This window comes from Acinonyx jubatus, chromosome E4 (assembly GCF_027475565.1).
Source record: "Acinonyx jubatus isolate Ajub_Pintada_27869175 chromosome E4, VMU_Ajub_asm_v1.0, whole genome shotgun sequence".
In the NCBI taxonomy this organism is placed as follows: domain Eukaryota; kingdom Metazoa; phylum Chordata; class Mammalia; order Carnivora; family Felidae; genus Acinonyx; species Acinonyx jubatus.
Genome location: NC_069395.1, coordinates 56,688,928 through 56,710,238, shown reverse-complemented (window position 1 = coordinate 56,710,238; position 21,311 = coordinate 56,688,928). Strand labels below are relative to the sequence as shown.

The 21,311-nt window shown below is 40.4% G+C and overlaps 1 protein-coding gene across 2 annotated transcripts in view; it reads right to left on the bottom strand.

Moving 5' to 3' along the window:
- NME7 (NME/NM23 family member 7) overlaps positions 1-21,311 on the bottom strand; it is a 255,908-nt gene that overhangs the window by 209,137 nt on the left and 25,460 nt on the right. The gene's annotated exons all lie outside the window — the stretch shown is intronic.

Genomic DNA, 21,311 nt, shown 5'->3' with positions numbered 1-21,311 from the left:
CCTGAGTAAATTAACAATTTTTTTTAGAACATGAGCTCCTGATCGGACTACTGTAATAATTCAGCACATTTACATATAAACAGATCTGAAAGCAGATTTACATATAAACAGACAATAAACTGCTGTGAGAAAAAAATTCTGAGAGGCTAGCTCTCAATTACATGAGATTTTAATTTTCCTAAATTTAAGAATCCAGCAGTATTCGAATATTGTCATCATTAAAGTCATAGTAAACATCCTTTCTTTCCTTCCTAATTTCACACGATAGTATCTTTTTACAGAAATTGGAGAATGTGTTAGTCTAGGTCCTCTGAGAAGCAGACACCGAGACAGGATTACACTTGCAACAGTTCTATTCTATTGCAAGAAGGGCAATTCCTAGAGGAGAAAAATGGGGAGGGATCCAGACCACAGTACAAATCTGACTGGAAGGAAGGAAAAGAGAGAAGGGAGGGAGGCATCATTCCAGATTGCTGTACAGTCTAAGGAAGGTTCAGCAAGACTGGCAGGCAGTGCCTTGGCCAGGGAGCCCTCAAGAGTTCCTTGACATCCGGGGACCCGCCTGCTTGAGTCTCCCTGCTCCTCAAAGGCACCAGTTGGGAGTAGCCCTTGGGAAGCGTGTCTTAAGTGCAAAGGCAGCAGCAGATTTCAGAGCACAGCAGGTGGGGCCCTTGCTCATAGCTGACGGTGTGTGAGGTGCATTCCTATGCCTATCACACCCGATGAAGTGCAAAAATAAGTCAAAGAATGACCCTCTTTCCTTGACTGTTAAGCAGGACTTCCAATCATGTATGTTGTTAAAAATAGCTTAGCCCCAAAGGTCCTTCATTATAAGGAAAGGAGGACATACAGGACATGTAAGGAAGAAAGGAATCTAGTTTTGTTGCTAATTCTGAACTTAGCATCTGATTCTCTGGTTAGGATACACGGATAGGTTTTTTTTTATGTTTTGTTGATAATTTCTTTTGTGCTAATAATTCCCTTATATATTCTAATGGTAGAAGGTGTATAGCTAGTTATGTTTATGATTATACTCATAAACTGTACTGTAAAAAGTTTTAAGACGCTATTTTATTTTTCCCACAATCATCCACAAAGACATATTTAAGCAACGCTAATTATTAGCTAAGAGAAAATGAAGGTAAATTAAGAGACATACTATGACATTCGTGAAAGCCTTCCTTCACACATTTTTTTTCATATTCTTACAAATACGGCTTCTTAAAGTTTAGGTTTCACTGTGTGGTTCTAGTGTTGTGGTCCCCTTATAATAGAAAATTTAAATATTACCAGCTTACTAAATTTTTTACTCTCTATATTAAAATATTCACTCACTCGACGACATCATTGAAATATTTCCTTCACTAAAATAAATGAAATTAGAAAATGGAAGAAGTATGGATGCATCTAACTGAAGGTAATGGGGCAGGATGGTCAATGAAAAACCAGTGAAACTTGGCATCATTTATCCAGGGAGCCCAAACACAAAACTAACCAATCGTACTGCTTAATCCTGAAGCAGGTAACAGAATTTTGCACAATACGCTATCCAGAAAACAGTTTTAATATAAAGAAAGTAAATGGAGGACCTACTGTTTCTGACTGACAAACTAGCTTAGAGCAAACCAAAGCAAGAAGAACTAGAAAAGTGGGATATGAAAAAAATACCTGTCTGAAAACCCTGGGGAGCCTCTAAGGCAGCCAGAATTTGATGATCCCGGATCTGGAAAGGCAGGAAGCTGACTGAGGTGGCCCAACATTCTTTGTGCTGCTTTTACTTGAGGACATGTGTTGAGTCTTATGTCAGCCTGGACAAGAGACAGAGAAGCTTAAGAAGAGCCAGCAGAGGAAAGCTGCCAAGAGGCAGAGAAGCTAGCAGAGCTTCTGACAATGTCACAGGGATATGGAGTGGCCAAGATTTGCGGGACAAAGATCCCGGGGAGAAGGACATTATAGAAAAGTAAGCTCATACCTGTGTTTGTTCTCTAGCCTTACAGCATGGGGAGAGAAAAATGGGTGTCTAAACCCACTAAAGAGGAACTCTCTTAACCCTCCCACCTTTTTGTTGATTCCTGGAGCACAACACTCTAGGAGCACAGGTAAACAAAAGGGTCAACTGTCCCTTACAAAGTTTACAAGTTATATGTTCACTCAATGCTTACTCCTTGACCACACTGAGGGGATACTTTCCCCATTCTAGCTCCCTGCATCTCCTGAAGTTCAATGATAAGCTATCAGATACACCAAGAAAGAGAGCCAAGAGAAAAAGCAGACAATAGAAAGAGATCCATGAGTAGCTTACCTATTATCTGACAAAGGCTTCAAAACAATGAAGATAGGTATTAAAAAAATACATTGAGACGAAGAATTTCACCCGAGAGCCAGAATCTTTTTTTTAAGTCAAGTGGAAATTCGAGAACTAAAAATAACTCTAATATAGCATTCTCTAGCTGGCAAAAAATATCCTCTAAAAAGTAAAGGTGAAATAAAGACATTTCTAGATAAGCAAAAAGAGAAAACTTATTACCAGTGTGCCTGCATTAAAAGAAATTCTAAAGGCAGTTCCAAAGGAAAAAGGAAAATTATACCAGATGATTCAAGGAGTTAAAGAAGGGGCTGAAAAACAGTGGAGACGTAAACATGTGGGTAAATCTAAATAAATATTATGCATGAAAATAGTAATAATGCCTTGTGGGATAGAAAATACATAGAATTTGGATGTATGTCAAAATGAATATAAAAGGTGTAAAAGGTAGACGATGTTCACCAAATTATGTACAGCAAAGAAAATATCTCCTACATCAGTTGCTCGACCTGTTCTCAAATTCCAACGAATATTCGTGAACAAGAATCTCTCTTAAAATAATAGATACGTGAATCAGGGACGTTCTGTTCAGTTTTCCACCCTCTATTATGTTAGAATGAATCTTCTCCCTCTCCTACTCCTCAGACAATGGGAAAACATTTCTCAGACTGTTTAACAAAGCAGTGACATTCAAACTTTAAGAAATGAATGGCAACCACTAATCATGACAATAACAATAATTTTTAAAGTACCTACTAAGTAGCAGGCTCTTGACACGATCTCATTTCATTTTCACAACAGACAAAATAGGTAGCACCCCTATTTCGTGGACAAGGATAGTAAAACTTAAAATTTTTGAACGCTGGTCCAAGGTTACATAACAAAGAAATAAGTTGGAACTCACTATGCTTTGTCCCATTAAACAGCACTGGCTATGAAAGACGACACAAAAGCCACTATTTAAGAACGTATCCATTCAATGGGCCTCCATCCACTAATGAACTGAGTTATTTATCTACTCCTCCATGTAAAGCTAAATAATTCTAAACAGGGTCAAGTTTGTTGCCTTTATCAATCATTAGGAGAAGATTAATGATTAGGAAATGCAATAAGAGAATCATCTCATTCCCTGCGACATCAAACATATTTAACAAATACTGCTTTTCAATTACATCCCAATTCCAAAATTTTAAGAATCAAGTCAGTGAAGCGTGTCCTTCTAAGATAGCATTGGTGTGTAAAATACCAAAAAATGTTATAAAGCGGATGCTATCTAGGAAATTACAGAAATTATATTGTATTGCCCATAAGTTGCTGCTTTAAATCATTTTCACTGTGAGCATTAGTTATTCTAATGTAGTCATAAGCTCTAAAGGAAAATAATAAAGCAATTACTTTTTTAAGGTAAAGGGGAAAAAAGGCCAACAGAAACCAAAGGTCATACTTTATTGGGAAAAGAATAGAAGAGTTGTTAGCTTTAAAAATTCCCTCAGAACCACCTAATGATTGATGTTGAAGGAAAAGTCTGCAACACTACACAGCACTTAAATAAATCTCTGATAAGTAAGCATCACACAGAAACAGAGACAGAAACTATACCCACAAGATTTCAAAAATGCCTAAAGTTCTATCTGACCTCTTAGATTTTAACCTAGAGTTTCAGAATAGCATCTACACACAAAGAAAAAAAAATCCTTCATATTCTCTTGGAAAATTATCCCATTCCTTCATTTATAACTGTGATTTATCTCAACAAGATTATTTAAAACTACATAAAAATAATAATGGAATTTCCATTTATGATGAGGAAAACTAACTCTCAAGCAGGTACTATGCCCTCTATGAAAAAGGGCCAACTATGCCAGGTACAAATTGTATCCAAATGCGATTTATTTTTTTATTTTTTTTTTTCAACGTTTATTTATTTTTGGGACAGAGAGAGACAGAGCATGAACGGGGGAGGGGCAGAGAGAGAGGGAGACACAGAATCGGAAACAGGCTCCAGGCTCTGAGCCATCAGCCCAGAGCCTGACGCGGGGCTCGAACTCACGGACCGCGAGATCGGGACCTGGCTGAAGTCGGACGCTTAACCGACTGCGCCACCCAGGCGCCCCTCCAAATGCGATTTAAACTTCACTTTCTGATTTATCTTTGCAGTAGAAAGTCTGGTTACTTCGAAGAATCAAAAGATGCCTCGGGGTGCCTGGGTGGCTCTGTCCAACTCTTGATTTCAGCTCCGGTCATTATCTCACGGTTGTAAGACTGAGCCCTACGTTGGGCTCTGTGCTAGGCATGTACGCTGTTTAAGATTCTCTCTCTCTCCCTCTGCCCCTCCCCAGCTCGTGTACATGCGATCCTCTCTCTCCCTCTCTCTCCAAAGAAATGGAATGGAATGGAATGGAATGGAATGGAATGGAATGGAATGGAGTGGAATGAAAAAAATGTCTAGAGGTATAGCGGTGGGACTTCTGGACTAGGCACAAAACAGGAGTGCACCTGAATGTCCATTCAGGCTAGCCTTTTGCTCGCTGCCTGATATAGACATACCCACACACCTCCAACACCAAAGTTGCCTTTGAAATTTAAACATTTTTATTTTTCAGCTCAACTGAGCAAAGTCTAACACAGAATGTGATTCCCCTTATATTATTGTCTTTTACTTATTTTTTACTTTACATCCAAGGTAGTTAGCATAGATAATAATGATTTCAGGAGTAGATTCCAGAGACTCATCCCCTATGCATAACACCCAGTGCTCATCCCTACAGGTGTCATGCCCATCACCCCACCCACAACCCCTCCAGCAGCCCTCAGATTTGTTCTCTGTATTTAAGAGTCTCATGTTTTGTCCCCCTCTTTGTTTTTATATTATTTTTGCTTCTCTTCCCATATGTTCATCTGTTCTGTATCTTAACCCCTTTTATTATTTTAATGATGTCAAAATTGAAAATCATTTTGTTTGAACCCTTCACTTTATGGGTAAAAAAATTGAGGCCCAGTGAATATAAATGACTTCCATAAGGTTACAGAGCTAGTTCATGACTGAGCCCGACCAGGAAGCTACACGTGCTGTGACTCAGAGATTTCCATGGTACCAGACCTCCAGGGCCAACTCAAGAGATGAGAAACTAACACGGAAGGAGTACGAAGAGACACCTCCATTTTTGGGTCACAGATCTGAGGAGAACGTCACTGACTGGATGGTCACAGGGACAGTAAGGGTTTCAGCTTCCATCGGACATAGGCTTCTGCAGAGCATTTAAAGATCACACGGTAGCACAAAGAGACTTTTTCTTAAAGTAGCCAAAACATTTTCCTTCTTCTGGACATTCTAAATATAATTTACACATAAAAAGATAATGGGTCCCTCACACTCAAGCGCACTGCGTTCCAATTTTGTAACTAATCACTAATGGGCCATCTAGTTTTTGTTTTCGTTTTGGCATGTCTTTTTTTTGGCGGCACCTTGGCATAGTGAATATTTTAAGCTGAAGGCGCTTGAGAAAACCGCAAAAGAAGAAGGTCACTTTGACCTTTTCCTAAGCCTCTTCCCTGAAACAGGTTATAAATCCCTCGTGTGAGAGGTGCCTTCCCAGAAGAAAGAAGCATCCTTATCTCTCAGGACAAAGGAACATGGGAAAAAAAAGAATCCCAGCAAACAGGCCTTGCTATCCTTATGAAGGCTCCCATATCACATAAAACTTAAATCAATTGACATGTTTTCTCCTATTAATCTGTCTTTGTCAGTATTCAGACATAGCCAGGGACCCTAAGAAGGTCAAGGAAAATGTCTTCCTCCCCTACAGCTCCCTGAAAGGCTAAGTAGAAAGCCAAAAAAATGGAATAGAAGCTTTCAGGCGCTGCACTGGAGGGGGAGGGTGCAAAGAGGGGGAGGGTGAAAAGCCAAATAGACCTTAAGTCACAGAGAGCACAGTGGTTCTGCAAGATGGCAAATAGTAAGAAACAATATGCTGACGATTATGTAAACGATAGCTAAATGTGACTCACAGTGGGGAAACGGTAATCAGAGTATCGAACAAAAAGCAGTTCTGTTCCTGCTGCAAAAGATCAGCATTGAACAACATAATGAGCATTTTTATTGCCAAGGAACTTGGGTGATGATGACCCAAATCTTTAATATTCAATTCAAAATCCTGGGCTAGGTAGGGAACAATCGTTCAGAAGGACACTGAAGAGTACGTCAGAAATAGCTGCCGCTGGGGAGTATGTGGTGTGTGAAGGGGTGGCGGGGGCGGGGGGGGGGGGGGGGGGCGGGGGCAGTGGGGGTGGGGAGGCTACTTTTCAATGTACACCATTATGAAATGTTCCACCTGATTGATGCTTGTATTTTTTGTCATTGTTTAATGTCAAGAGGGGTTAAACTATTTTCTAATTTGTAGTTTTCTTTATAGTTTAATTTTAAATTACACTGAAAACCTGAAGCTGGTCTTTCTTTTTTTCTCTTTCACTATGTAAGAATTTAACTACGTAAACACCCAACAAAGATTAATACTCATCAGTAGACCCTTCTTCACATCGTATTTCATCAATAACCTTTGGAGTTCTATTAGCCATACTATAAAATCAGAATGGGAAGACAAAAACAGAAAACAAAGAAACAAAGGAAACAAGCAATGGGTATAGTAACAGGAACGTTAAGGAAACCTCCCAAGTGTCCGTATAGGCCTCACTACCTGCCCTCTGAAAAGCAGAAGGCAAGGCCATCAGACTATGTACATTACCTTATTCCCATCCACCAATTCATTTATCCAACAAACAGAGCACTTGCCATGTTCTATGTACTATGCCAGGTACTCAGGTATGTCAAGATATGACAATGGCAATTAGAAACAAACACGGTCCTTACAATCTAGCAGCCAGTCCAGCAATTTCGAGGAACTTAGAACTACTGGCTCTGGATTGATTGTTCTGCTCTTTCACAGTTGACTCAGTTAAGAGAAAAGTCATTTTAATTTTGTACTTAAAATCCATTCTACACTGATATGACTACTCATCAGAATGTGCTGTACAGCATGTTACAATTTTTAATTTCCCTTTGATGGTACGCTTTTTCAAACGTAGAAAAATCTCAGATTGTTTTTCCAAACTTACTTTGTTACACCTAAAAAAGGAAAATGTCGTTTTAAAATGTAGCATATGAAAACTGCATCTATTCAAATGCATTCCGGAATGAGTCACTTCCCAGGGCAGCCATTTTTTAAAATAGTCAGATTATACCATGCACATGCTAATGACGTAGGTAAGTTCCTTCCATTCATTTTGAAAACATTTTCCCTTCTCTCAATTCCTTTTAAGAAAAAAAAAAAATAGGGGACAACCAACAGAAATAATAATATTCTTCCGTAAAACAGGTGAAATTTAAAAACCACATGTATATTGGTTATAATCATGATAGTGGCTGAACTTGCAGACAATGCTGGAAGAAAGGATAGAATCAGTTGATTCAATACAGTTGAGTTGGTGACATGTGGGCCCGTGTTATCACCTGAAAGTGTTCCACCACCAAATGCCATGTCTCCAGCGCTCTGTTCCCTGCCCACATCCTCCTGTCCTTGCACTCAGGTTGTCCAACTTCTCCCTCTTTCTAGCGTAACGGTCCTTTCACACATCGCCAACCCACCAGCCTGTCTTTCCTTCACTTCCTTCCTTATCCAGCTTAGGTTCCTTGGTCTGCCATTTCAACCATTATCTTAACAATTCTTCTCATCCAAGACCCAGCCCTAAATGAAGTTAACTAACCTGTGCTTGCCTGTGCCTGTGTTTTACAGTTTTGTGCCTTACTTTTAGGTCTATGATTCATTTGAGTTAATTTCTGTAAAGGGCGAAAGTTCTGTGTCCATTCAGTTAGAGGTATAGACAGGCAGATACAGTGTTATTTATTCGTTGAGGTAGAGAGAGAGAGAGAGAGAGAGAGAGACTTCCTAGAGCATCAGTCTTTCTTAATGGTAAGTAAACATTTTTACATTATAACAAACATATATATTATTGAACAGAATGTAAAACTCATATAATTTCACATAACTTATAAGATAAAATAAGTGATTTTAAGAAACCCCCCCCCCACTTTTGAAATTCCACGTGAAATGACATTTGAAAGGTAACCAAGTCTTTGGAAAATCAAATCACACCACCCCTCTCTTGGTCACTGCTTAAAGGAAGGCCCAGTCATACACGGACCATGTGAAACTAACAACCTTCTCCAGGCACACATGCCTACCCTTAGTTCAAGAGTAAGTTTATTAAGCTCATATCATCAAGTATAATCGTGTCTTGGCCTCGTCTACTTTAATGTTATGGGTCAGAAAGAACCACTGTCCTCCTGATGACCCTGCAGCCATCGCTCACCACATCCTGATTGGACCTGGCCCTATCAGGATTGCGCAGTGCAATGCCTAGACCAAACGGAGCCTGCTGCTGCTGCTGCTGCTGCTGCGATAGTTGCTATGATTCGTGGGGAGCAGTTGGCATGGCCCGGAACTGTGCTGCTCGAAGGGAAGACCCAGGAAACTATTAAGGGCTTACTTTTGGGTCAGCTGGGGAATACTTCAGAATGGCTAAAGGCATGGGCTCTAGAGGCCGACAGACCTGGGCTATGTGGCCTTGGATAAGATATTCAACCTCTCCCAACCCGTTTCTGGATCTGTAAAATGGGACTATTAATAAACTTTCCTCATAGGGTAATTGTGGGGATTAAATGCCTCAGTGTGCGGAAGTCACTTGGGATTTATGTTGCCTACGTCTTTCCAGCAGTGACAGTGGCTTGTAGAGCCATCTGTGACTTTAGAGCTGCACTGGCCTTGTTCTGATATATAGGGAGAGCCTCTCTTGATTTGTGATACTGCAGCCTTGGCTGCAGCAAATCCTAGTCAGTAGTTTTTTTTAAGGCCCTTGCAGAAAAAATCAGTATGAAGGAAAAAAGGTTTTGTGAAGGACAGAAAAATAGAAATGTGACTGAAATTGTACGTTTATGAAAAGCTACTGAATGTATAGCTTTTCTGCAATAATAAGCAATTTTTATAAAGGACATGTTAATAAATCAGAGTAGGAGCACAGAATCTTGCCTTTTAGAGAGCTCAAAGTGTTCACCAATAAGAAATTGAGCAACAATTTTCTTTCTGAGTTTTATAACATCATCTGTTACCCAATATAATCATTAGGATTATAATTCAAACTTCTCAAAGGAAAGACACCATTGAAAAAATCATAAATTATACCAATATATCAATCAACATGAAACTACTCTTGCAAATTATAGCTGTGAAAAATTAAACCCTGTGCTTTGGCTTAGCACAGAAACCAAAGATATTATGGAAAATAACAATAAAGTATTCCCGTTCTAGAGTTAATATTTAAAGTCATGCTAGATATTATACTTATTAGCAACCAATATGTCCAAAAGAGCAGGTATCACACGTTACCATTTAACTACTCGAAGATGCAAACTACTTATGTGACTAGGTGTCCAGGGCCAAGCAGGAATCTGAGGAGCTACGTCTATGAAATGAGAAGAATATCTGAACAACTGGCCTCCAATTCTACAAAACAAAGCAGAAGTGCTCCACACTTGATTTAAGAGACAGGAATCTTCCAGATGAGAAAGCGCACACCCAAGGCTTCTCTGATATCAGAAATAAAGCACAGAAAATTCTGTCAAATAAATTACCAAAATCTCCATTGAATGACTCACCAGTAAATTAAGGCATGTTTTCAAGTAATTTTTTAGTCCTGATAGTACTAAGCCTGGGGGAAAGGCAGAAGAAATTGAAAGTCATACTTATCTAATCTCACATCAATTATAAATTCAGAAGAAACAAAATGCTAACACGGATGGAAAAGTACTTCATCCAATTCACAAGCGCTCGGGGTGAAGAATGAGTTCGTGCATGTATGTGCATTTGTGTGCATCTTAAGTGAAGAGGAATATTTCTGAATAATACGTGGTAATAGTATGAAATCATCTTTATTGCATTTTAAATGTCTCCAATGTTATGGAGCCACTTAACAAGGAAAAGTCCCTTATTCTTCCAGGGACCTCGTATTTTGGTTAGGCCTCAGGAGAGCATAGGAAAGTACTAAAGACATAGAATTAAAAAAAAAACAAAAAACAAAAAAAAAAACCAGGAAAAAGAAAAAGAAGGCAGGAAGGAAGGCAGGCAGCACCATTATTGTTATTTTTAGGGTACCAACTATCATAAGCTTGTATGAATCAGTAGGAGTCACTGTTAACATCTGATTGCTTGTACTTACAACTCTTCCAATGTTCTCTAACCTGCTACTATTTTAGTTAACCCTTACAAATCTTATTTACCCCTCAGAAAAGTTAGAAATAAATACTGAATTAAGCAGGTAGGGAGGGAAAGGGAGACAAGCTACACAGTTTGTCAGGCATATTTAGAACCCAATCTCAGTTGACTCTTGCCACAAACCTGTCATGGAGGCTCTCCCTCTCACTCTCACCGATGAGAAAGAGGTTCAGGAGGGAAGTTAATTATCCAGGGATTCTGCAGATCAAACACCTAGTCAGGGTCAGAGCTGGGATTCAAACAAAAGTCTGATGTTAAAAATCAATACCCATTTCCAGACATCAAAAGCATTGAATCAAGAAAAGAACCAAGAGTTCTGGATCAACCAAAAGAGAAACACAGATGGGAGACAGTGAGAAAGGTAGCCTGTCTACAAGGTATATCGCAGCACAAAAGCAAACAGTGATAAGAAACTAGAGGTCACTAACAATGGAAGATTAGTTGGGCCTCAATTCTAGAAAAATAGGAACTATTCTAGAGTTATAAAAGAGCTCTGACAGGTTACTGAAGCACTTCTTACATGTTTCTGACAGTTGCACGTAAGATGTACTACAAGAGCTAAAGCCATCTTGAGAAAGAAGGTATCACAATTCTGCATTCCGAGCTATACTACAAAGCAACAGTAATCAGAACAGTATGGTACTGGCACAAAAACAAATATGTAGATCAATGGAACAGACAGAGAGCCTGGAAATAAACCCATGATTATACATACAGTCAGTAAACCTATGACAAACAAGGCAAGAATATACAATGGGGGAAAGACAGTCTCTTCAATAAATGGTGCTGGGAAAACTGGACAGTTACATGCAAAAGAATGAAAGCAGGCCACTTTCTGACACTGTACACAAAAATGAACTCCAAATGGATTCAAGACCTGAATGTGAGACGTGAAACCATAAAACTCCTAGAATACAATATAGGTAGTAATATCTTTGACATCAGCTGTAGCAACATGTTTCCATATATGTCTCCTCAGGCAAGGGAAACAAAAGCAAAAATAAACTATTGGGACTACACCAAAATAAAAAGGGTTTTCACAGCAAAGGAAATCATCAACAAAACAAAAAAGCAATCTGCTGAATGGGAGAAGGTATCTGCAAATGATTTATTCAATAAAAGGTTAATACCCAAAATACATGAAGAATTTATTCAACTCAACACCAGAAACCCCCAAATAATCCAATTAAAATGGGCAGAGGACCTGAATAGACATTTCTCCAAAGAAGACATCCAGATGGCCAACAGACCCATGAAAAGATACTCAACATCACTAATCAGCAGGGAAATGTAAATCAAAACCATAATGGGGTATCACCTTTCACCTGTTAGAATGGCTAGAATCAAAAAGAAAACAAGTAACAAGTGTCGATGAGGATGTGGAGAAAAAGGAGCACTTATACCCTGCTGATGGGGATATAAATTGGTGCAACCACTGTGGGAAACAGTATGGAGGTTTCTCAAAAAATTAAAAATAGAAATAACCATATAGTTCTACTACTGGGTATCTACCCAAAGAAAATTAAAACACTAATTTGAAAAGATATATGCACCTTATGTTTACTGCAGCATTATTTAAAATAAGAGCCAAGATAAGAAAGCAACTCAAGTGTCCATCAATAGATGAAGGAATAAATAAGATGTGTGAGATACACACACAATGGAATATTGCCCAATCACACACACAAAAATGAGACCTTGCCATTTGTGACAAATCAGATGGACCTAGAAGGTATTATGCTAGGTGAAATAAGTCACAGAAAGACAAATATCACATGACTTCACTTATATGTGCGATCTAAAAGACAAATGAATAGACAAGCAAAAAGAAGAAACCGACCCACGAATACTGAGAACAATCTGATGGTTGCCGGAACAGAAAGGGTGAGAGGGTGGGCAAAACAGGTGAAGGGGAGTGGGAGATACAGGCTTCCAGTTATGAAATAAGTAAGTCACAAGGATAAAAGGTACAGCATAGGGAATACAGTCAATGATATTGTAATAGCACTTGTGGTGAATACAACATAACCTAGAGACTTGTTGAATCCCTATGGTGTACACCTGAAACTAATGTAACATTGTATGTCGACTACACCTCATTAAAAAAAAAAAAGATGTGGTGCAAGAGATCAAGGGAAAGGAGTTAGTCAACATCAGATTTCTAGGAAATGAAAATCAGTTCACAGAATAGAAAGGCATGCATAAAAGAAAAAACTGTGGTAGTAACAGTAATATGATGTGGTGCTACATATTCAAAGACACGGCAGATGTTAGATACCTGTCTGGAAATGTCTTCATTCCACCTCCATTTTTCTGAAGGGTATTTTTGCTGGTTCTAGAATTCTGTGTTCTATAATAGGTATTCAGGAATGCATCTTGAAAAACAATATTCTGGACCCTTCTGCCCCCACACAGTAAATCAAGAGATCATCCCAAGAAACTTTAGTTTTCCAAAAAAAAAAAAAAATGTATTTTTAAAAACCTGAGGGCATTATATATAAATGAGCTATTATATGTCTGAAATAGCACTAGACTTCTAGTTTCTGAAATTGTAAAAACTGAAAATTTTAAGTGCCTGCTGCTTGCATATTTTACACTTCTAGAACTCCAAAGAGTCATTGTTAAGATATAAATACTAATTGCCAGTCATCGAAGTGTCAAATTGAATAGTTCACTCTTAAACAACTTGGAGGTTCGGGCACCCACCCGCGCTCGGTTCAAAACTGAGTATAACTTTTGACTCCTGTAGGAGCCAAGGGCAGGCTGCCCAAAATGTGCCACAATGGCATATTATTTCAAACTGAAGCTACTGGGGGAACAGCCAGTGCCAGGACACTCAGACCCCCCCCCCCCCCAGGCAGCAAATAAATCTCCCTAATGAAAGATGCCCTGCCTGTACTAAGAAGTAAAAAGACATCCTTATCACCAGAGGTGGAAAGTTTAAAACTGACAAAGCTGTAGAAACAAACCTTGTTACTTTCTAACTTCTACCTCAGCCCAAATTCCCCTCAGAATTCCTTACTAATTAAAGCTCCCAAACATGTTTTCCTTACCCTGCCAATTCCTCACAAATTTATTGTCTCTCTGTCTAAAGAACATAGAAACTACCTGGTTTGGTCATTTACTTGGGTCTCAATTTCATTACTGGGCCTCCACGCAAACATACAACTTTGATTTTGCTCTCCCGTTACCGTCTCGTGTAAATTTACTTCTTAGTCCAGTTGCAAGACCTTGAAGGGTGGAGGCAGAATTTTTCCTTCCCGTAAAACTTCACTACTAATAACCTACTGTTGGCTGAAAGCTTTGCTGATGACACAAGCAGTCAATTAACACGTATTTTGTACGTTATGGGTATTAAATACTATATTCCTGTAAGAGACTAAGCTAGAGAAAAAGTTATTTAAAGCCTCCTAAGGAGGAGAAAGTACATTTACAGTACTGTACCTATATTTATTGAGAAAAACCTGCTTCCAGGCTGTAGGAGTGCTGACGACACTGACTCCATCTTTGGCCCTCCCTCTTGTTCTCCCTTCTGGGACACATATGGCACCACTCTAAGATAATCACCCTGTGGCTCCACCGCCAGGCTACTTGCTCCATAAAAAGCTGGGGATGCAGGTCCGGAGGGGGGCAGAGGATAAGGGCTCGCACACCGCTGCATTACCCCTCTGCCCAACTGCCCAATCGCCCCTGTCAGTAAATTACCCTGAATAAAGCTCTATCCCGAATGGTATGGAGGGGCTTGCTTCGTTTTTTCAGTGTTAAAGGGCCAGCTCAGTCCGGAGGCTACATTACTGACCCTCCCTCACCTTCTAGCATAGGCAGACTAGGCTAGACAGGGGCAGTAGTGATGGCCCAGGCCCCCCAGTGGTGGCGACACTCAGCAGCCTGGTGGCCTCTGCTTGTTAGAGCCACACGGGGGGCCACGGACAGTGAGGTGGGCTTGGAGGCGCAGCACAGCTGGCCCATCTGCCTGGAGGTGTCCCACCGGCTCATGGCTACTGGCAGCTGTGGAAGACCACAGGACCAGGGTGCCACCGAGGGAGTGATTTGTGCCCACCCGTAGGGGGCCGAGGCCAAAGGCCAACCGTGCATCGCCCTGGAGCCTGGCACCAGAAGACTTGGGAGTGGGATACCGGGCATGGGGCGCCATGCACAGCGCCCTCCCTGTCTTCTGGACACATTCCCCCTCTTCAGTCCGGGCCGCAGCACCGGACCCCACTCCACCGCCCCCCATCAGCCCATCGGGTGACGTGTAGCCCTCCCAGCCCTGCGGCCCCAAGGGCTGCTGACAGCCAGCAGCTCTCCTGGGTACTCAGAGGACAGCAGGCCTGACCTCTGCAATGGTCACCTTTCGTTCAGTCCTGTGGAGACTGGGGCAGGCAGTTGTGAATAAAGCCTTGTAGCTTTTTCTGCCAACTGTTAAAAACAAACAAACAAACAAATGCCGTAAGTGGATCCTGGCAGTTCAAACCCATGTTGCTCAAGGGTCAACCCTGTACTGAGCCCAGAAGATAGGAGTGGACAATGCTTACAAAGGTGAATGAATAAGACTGTTGAAGCAGCTTAGAATCTAATTCAGAAAAGACTCAGAATGATTAAAGTCATTTTCTCCATCACAGAACATGCATACAATTCAGGAACAGCTACTTATTACTATATCTCTTCTTTCCCACATGTTTAAAACTTCGTTATAGGGGCGCCTGGGTGGCTTGGTCGGTTGAGCGTCCGACTTCGGCTCAGGTCACGATCTCGCGGTCCGTGAGTTCAAGCCCCGCGTCGGGCTCTGTGCTGACGGCTCAGAGCCTGGAGCCTGTTTCAGATTCTGTGTCTCCCTCTCTCTCTCTGCCCCTCCCCTGTTCATGCTCTGTCTCTCTCTGTCTCAAAAATAAATAAACGTTTTAAAAAAAAACAAAAAAAACTTCGTTATAATGGTGGCTTTCAAACTTTGTAACTTCTCATCACGGCGCGATACGTCCATACCTGTAAATATATTACTGGCAAATTTTACGCAGCAATATTTATCCTTACTATGTGCTGTGGACTAAGATTATTTTCTATCCTACTTTTTTTAAACACACTGAACTGATTTCATGACGTACAAATAAGGTCAAAAACCTTTGAAAAAACACCATAAACCGCCCACCATCTCCTTCCACATCCTCTCCTTTACTCAGACTGAGCACACTTAAAAAAAAAAAAAAAAAAAAAGTTTTTCCCTATTGGAACCAAGCAACGACTTATCAGTCACTAAAATAAATGTGCAAAATGGGCGCCTGGGTGTCTCAGTCGGTTAAGTGTCTGACTCCAGCTCAGGTCATGATCTCACGGTTCGTGGGTTCAAGCCCCACGTTGGGCCCTGTGCTGACAGCTCAGAGCCTGGAGCCTGCTTCGGATCCTGTGTCTCCCTCTGTCTCTGCCCCTCCCCCGCTCACACTCTGTCTCTCTCTCTCTCCTTCAAAAATAAACATTACAAAAAATGAAAAAAATAAATGTGCTAACTTAAAAAGTGACTACAAAGGGGAAGAAAACTGTATTTTCCAAGAACTGGAGGAACTCCTTTTTGAGAGATATTTTAATTCACCTTGGCCACTGGCCCACCATTGCACTGAGTAGACTACTGGCTCCAAAGGGTGAGGACATTATGAACCTGAAGTTCAATGAGGTTGTAAGGAAACAGCATGTGCCACTATTGGGTCGGGACTGTGTGGAACAAGGAGTCACGTGGCTTGGCGCCCTCCCAGAAAGATGAGGCAAGAAGGAAGCACTGTTTCTGAATCACTGATCGAAAACAGAGTAAGTGGGAGAGCCGAACATCATATCCCTGGGGTTACGCTGTTCTGTTCTAGCCAGCGAGAAAAACCACTTGCTACACGACCACTTTAATAGCTAAACATCCAGTTTCTAATGTATTCGGGTTCTTGGGATATTTATTTGTATATGTTATATGAATCTATGAGGTCACAACTCAATGCCACTTGAGTTTTTCTCTCTCCCATCAAGTGATGCAATACTAAATGAATTTAAAAAAGAAATCGGATTTGCTGCAAGTTTTGTTAGCATGTTTCTCACTACATTTTCCTGCTTGCCCAAGATGGGAGGCGACCTTTGCAACGTCCCTCATTTCCTATGGCATCTCATGAGACCGCCACCTTCTACAAGTCAGCACAAGTTTAACAAAGGATTGTCATTACTATTTAAAAGAATGACTCAGTGGACTATAAAGAACTGGAAATTTGGGGCAAAGTGATAAAATACTAGTTCTATTCATGACTGGACAGCAGTGAACAACCTCCACTGTACTTTGGTTTATCACTTAAGAAAGGGAAATGTTTAAGATCTACGCAGGGTAAAACCATTTACACGTTTCGGCTTATTGTAATCCTCCTACCTTCATCCTCTTTTCCACTCTTACAAACTGCAAAGTATTGAACTTTGACACAAACTAAAATGTCTTCTACTGACTCCTCTGTTTATCGAGCAGAAGCCATACAAAGGGAGAAGAGAATCTATCACAAGCAGATTTGCCAAAATAAAAGCCCATCCGCTCAGGAAGATGGCGGGCCTTCTAACTACCTATGCTCCTCGCCACTGAACTCCAGAGCTGGAACTTCCTTTTCCTTTTGAGGGGCCTGACTGCTGTCTCTACAAGGGTGGGTCGATAGCCAAGCACAAACTCTTATTTGCAGAGGTCGGAGGAAGCGGTGTGGGAATCAGGGAACCGGTTTAACCCACCATCACATCCTAGGATAAATCGGCTGGCTTCTTCAGGATGATGAGTAAAGATGAGTGGAGGTAGATTCGAAAATGATAGTAAGTAGGGGCGCCTGGGTGGCTCAGTCGGTTAAGCGTCCAACTTCAGCTCAGGTCATGATCTCACGGTTCGTGAGTTCGAGCCCCGCGTCGGGCTCTGTGCTGACAGCTCGGAGGCTGGAGCCTTCTTTGGATCCTGTGTCTCCCTCTCTCTCTCTGCCCCTCCCCTGCTCACGCTCTGTCTCCCTCTCTCTCTCTCTCTCTCAAAAATGAATAAACTTAAAAAAAAGTTTTTTTAAATGATAGCAAGTACATAACTGGCCGTTTAGTTTTTCCAGGAATGAACCAAAACAGGATCACACTTTAATTGTGACTGTGGCTGAAATAAACACCTAATTGCTGCAGACCTGAACTGATGATAAGTACCATGTATCTTGTTATTTATGGCCCTTCTCCTAAACCTTTGAACACTCTCTCTCATTTCCTTCAAAATCTTCACACAGTTTCTTGTCAAGACACAATTCAAATTCCACCTGCTCAAGAAAATGCCCCATGAACCTCCCAGGTGAAAGATATTTTTCAGTATTTTGAAATCTCCTTGCACTTTATCTGAGGCTTCGGAAGCATACATACACTGTTTACGTACACACCTTATCTTCTACGATAATGGGAGTTCCTGAGGTCAAAAATGAGTGTATCACTCATCTTTACATCCCCCCAAGTGCCCACCCCAGTGCCTTCTACAAGTTGACATTCGGTCTATACCTAGTCAATGTTTCAATGTTAGACTCACAGAATAACCAATTCCTGTTGAAAACTGTTTACACCAGGCCTAGCCCAACACACTTGAGCAGGATTTTTACGTGGCTATTTTATCTGTTGTTGCAAGATTACAAAACAACTCCATTGTATATGTATTTCTGTATCTTACTACTTTACTACTTTTACTTCTTAAAAACTTTACCTTGCATATCTATTACTTCGGGTGACTATTCATTCCTGGTCACTAACATATTTACAAGTTGTTTTTAACATGCTTCGGCCAAACCACATAGAGTTTTTGCATTCAAACGGGCACAAGTTTCATTAATCAATGAACAAAAAACAAGAGTACCTCCAAAGCTCCTATGAGGCCCATGCCTTTTGGATGGCAACTGAGGTCCCCACCCTCAACTCCTACAAACACAGGTGGCGGAGAGGGAAGAAGAGATATAGCACCAGGCACTACACCCAACTCCTCCTCCTCATTATTCCTAGAAGTTCAACATCAGATTTTCTATTTTTAGTAGCATAACAAAAGGTGTATTAAATATGTTGACAGTGGATTCCTTTCACATCGGCCAGTCTTCAGCAGGCTCTATACAGACTGAATTTATAGAAGGATAGAATAAACACCCTTCTAGACTCCGCCCTGGGTCCTGGATGGGAGAAAGGGGCATACACAAAATCATCATTCAGATCCTTAGGGGCTTTGCAATCAGTCTAAATTGACAAATAAAGACCAATACACATGGAACAACAGCAAAAATATAATAAAAAGTAATTCAGAGATAGGATGTGTGATACAAAACTATAGGCATTTGAACAAGAGCAGTCCACACAAACATCATGACAAGAGCCCCAAGAGTGCAGAACTGGGAATAAGGAGGCATCCTGGGAGGATGGAGCTTCCAAGAGGACGCAGAAAGTTTGATAAGTAGTATGTTTACATTTTAAGACAAAATGAAAATAGTGAATCACTGTGCTCGTGAACGATCTGCATAAAGAAATACGATCATGAAGCTATAATATTGATCTTAACGGGAATATGGACTCTTGAGGGAAGGGCTACCTTGCAGGGACCTAAAAAATTATCTGGCAAAAGTAGGTGTTCAATAAATGCTTTCCAATATCATGGCTGGCTGGTTGGCTGGCTAGATGAGAGCAGAAAGCATTTATATCAGGGAGACCAGTTAGGAGACAAACCAGATGTTTTAATCCAGGCCTAAAAAGGGTAATAGTAAGAATGAAGAGGAAATAATGGCTATGAGACATTTTTAAGTAAGGGGTAATAAGTCAGTGAAAGGAAAGGAAGAGATACGGGAGTAAGGGTTAGAGATCAAAGCTGTTTTCAAGGTTTCAAGCCAAAGTGAATGGGGGGAAGGAGGATCTTTTCAAGAGTACGTATGATGAGATTACATTTAGGCCTGCAGATCTTGAAGTGAAGGCAGAATTTCTAATTATTATAGTAATCATTTGGAGCTGTGGGACTAGAATTTGAGCAAGGAAACAGAACTGATTATTTAAGAATCCCCCCCCCCAAAAAAAATTAGGATAGATAAAAGCTGGTAATTTCATGAAAAATTCCCAAAGGAAACTATCTTCAAAAAAAACATCATCATCATCATCATTATCATAGCAATAACATAACTTCAATTTGTGATCAGTATTATTATAGCAGCTAACATTTACTGGACCCTTATTACATACCAAGCACCATAATAAGTTACTTGCACGTATTATTGCATTTAATCCTTACAACAAGCCTAAGAGGTTGTTACAGAGGCACAGAATGGTTAAGTAACCACATTCACTAAGTGTCAAAAACAGAACTTAAGTTCAAGTCTCATAAAAATACCTTTCTCTATACCAGTAGTCTCTAAGTTTCCATATCAAATAGTCTCTAAGATCCCATTGGTAGATGGAAAGAAAATATTAACATTCCCATTTCTATTTTTCTATCTGAACCTATTAAAGTTTTTATTATTGTGTATTATTTACAATGTACATAACATATTAATAGCATATAAATTATAACGAAGCACCCGCTTTGAGAGAGGGAGGGATATTCTGGTTTTTTCTAACAACAATGTGAAATCCAAACAGCTTGGAGATTAAGTATTCTGCCTCTTCTTTACTTTTGTGTCCTGTAAGAATTCAATGTCAAACACTTGTATCTTTTTCCTTCAAAAAACAGACCACAAGAATTAAAAGCAGGATCTCACAAAGACATTTATACACCCATGTTCACAGTAGCATCATTCACAATAGCTAAAATGCAGCGGAAGCAGCCCAAGTGTTCGCTGATGAATGAATGGGTAAGCAAAACGTGGTATATACATACAATGGAGTATTATTCAGCCTCAAAAGGGAAGGAAATTCTGACATACGCCACAACATGGATGAGCCTTGAGGACATACTGCTAAGTGAAATAAGCCGGTCACAAAAGGCGAAATACTATACGGCTCCATTTACAGGAGGTCCTCAACATCACAGAAAGAGAAGTGTGGTTGCCAGGGGCTGGGAGAAGGGAATTGTTAAGTGACTTGTCTATTGACTGGTTGCAGTGTCTGTTTTACAAGATGAGATGTTCTGGAGACATTATGAATGTATTTAATACCACTGAATTGTACACTTAAAACTTGTAAAGACGGTCAATTTTAGGTTATGTGCATTTTATCACAATAAAAAAAAATGAGGAAAAACCAGACCACAGATGATCAAATACTCCATTCGTGCACTCGCTTATTCATTCCAAAATATTTATCAACTGCTTATTGTCTGCCAAGTTCTGAGGTACATTCCGTGAATTCTAAGAAACAATCCCCGGCTTTAAGGAAGTAACATACACCTAAATATCTAAACACATCATTACAAGGCAATGTTACAAGAACGCTAATAGTGACAGTCAAGGGCTAGCACTTTCCACGAGGCACTTGCTGTGTGCTAAGTACCTAGTTCTAAATACTTGTGTATTTTATCCAAACAACATTATGAGAGGGATGGTGTTATTATCTCCATTTTACAAATGATGAAACTAAGGCTCAGGTAAGTTAAGAAACATGTCCAAGATGACACAGCTTATAAAGAGGTGATTCCAGATCCCAGGTCTTAACCTTTCTCCTCAGAGTGGTGAAAAGGGGCTCTGAGGGCAACAGGACCAAAGCAG